Here is a 1,965-nt window from a genome sequence, read left to right on the forward strand (position 1 = left end):
AAAACGCATTATTTTTCACATAATTTACATTATTAAAGTACCTTTCTGCCTAGCCTGGCACAAACGGCTCGATTAGTACTGCTCAAACTAGACCCGTCAAAGCAGCCACGGTTACATTAAGGCTGATGATACATGGGGCAAATTTTTTGAGCAATTTTGTTGGGCTACTTTTTTTGAGAAATGTTTCTTGGGCACTTTCCCACTGAGAATGGGTAACAAATTTCAATCTGGATACTTCAGATCAATCGTGCGCCCTGTGTCTCACCTGGTTGCCTGTTGACGGCAATATTAACCAAAGTTGCCCGGCAGCATTGATCAAAAAATTGCCCCGTGTAACACCAGCCTAAGTCAATCGCGTCAATTACTTGGACCCTCTGTGTAGCCCTTAGCTGCTTTAAGTTTAGGCTTAGCGGTAACAATGCTAATTTACTCACCATTGTGTGACTGTTGCTGCGTTCACTTCTGGGAGCTGGATGGTGGTCTCGCTCATCACCTTAGCATTGGTGAGGATGCACTCTCGGATGTGCTTGTAAGCACGTGCTACCATAGTGAAGCGGGACACCCTCACTCCATCACAGCGCACCGCGTTTGGGTAGAGAGCACAGAGCCTTGTGAAGATGGCCTCCACCACTCGGTTGCAGTCAGGCCACTGTGCAGGACTATGAGCCCCAACGAAACACCTGCAAATTACAACAGAATACATATTATTAATGTAAGATTGTTTTCATTGTGTGATCTTTCCCTTTTCTTTTCTGTCTGTTTTGCTTTGTGTTGTCTAGATGTTAATTTATAATATCTGCGCATAGTTATGTTGTCTTTCTTTGTTTTCTAGGTCGATGTTGAAATGTCATATCAATAAATTAGGTCTCTACTGGGTTACTACTGTGTTGTGGAATTATTACAGGTTGATACGGTGTCGTTAGTCAGCCTGTCTGGGTTTTTTCACAATAATGACTGCACATTATCCCGCTTATTAAAAAAGTAAAAGACAAATTATTTGACTCAACATATTGATACAAAATGATTTTACTGATTAAGAAATGATTGCCTTGCTTCTGCTAAATAAAATATTCCAATGTACGGTTGGAACTGTGTCCATAGCAATGTAACTTACTTAGCAACCTAACATATAGTCAGCATTAAACGTAAATCACAACTAATAATTTATGTTATAACCAGGCTAAGTTTGAACTTAACAGGCTGCAGGAAGATAAGCTAGTCATGAAGGCATCAGGTTTTACTCATTTTACTAGAAATCCTTACTAAACAAATAAAGCTGTAGGTGATATTTCAGCCAGTTTCAGTTATATTATATATTTTATACAAAACTTTTTAGACCCTGTGTTTACTAAACGTAACATACCTTTTCGTGCTCTCCACACCTGGGGCCACAATCTTCTTAGTGGCCCTGAATCGTCCCTGTTTTAGGGTGGTTTGGTGACGTGGTGGGTAAATGGTCTTCTTCTTGTCATACTCCCCCAATGCCTGCCATAGATGATCTTGAAGCACTCTTCTCCAGTCAAGGCCAGACGGTGATCTCTGAGGCTAACCAAAAACTCTGCCAAGTCCTGCACAACTCCATACCGCTCAATATTATCAGGTCCAACAGAATCCTAAAATGAAAGAAAATTTAGGAACTTTTGATAGCAGCAATGAATACAAATATTCACATGAAAGCACAGCCAACATAACCCAGATTTTGTTTACACACATGTAAATGTACATAAAAAAGAAACTGGGCCCTTACATCATGTGAAGTGTTCTCTTCCGATGTTGGAAGATCCGTTTCTGCAGATAATCTGTCCACTGGGACTACATCACAAAGGTAAATATTTATTTTAAATTTGTATTTATGTCTTTCAATGTGATAAATAAACATTTAGAGTTAGTGTGATAACAAATACCGAAACCTTTATGAATACTTTGGTAAAACTCACAGCTATGTGCTCCAGGAGAGAGTGCTGG

This window comes from Sinocyclocheilus rhinocerous, unplaced genomic scaffold, assembly GCF_001515625.1.
Source record: "Sinocyclocheilus rhinocerous isolate Xijiao unplaced genomic scaffold, SAMN03320098_v1.1 scaffold3640, whole genome shotgun sequence".
In the NCBI taxonomy this organism is placed as follows: Eukaryota; Metazoa; Chordata; class Actinopteri; order Cypriniformes; family Cyprinidae; genus Sinocyclocheilus; species Sinocyclocheilus rhinocerous.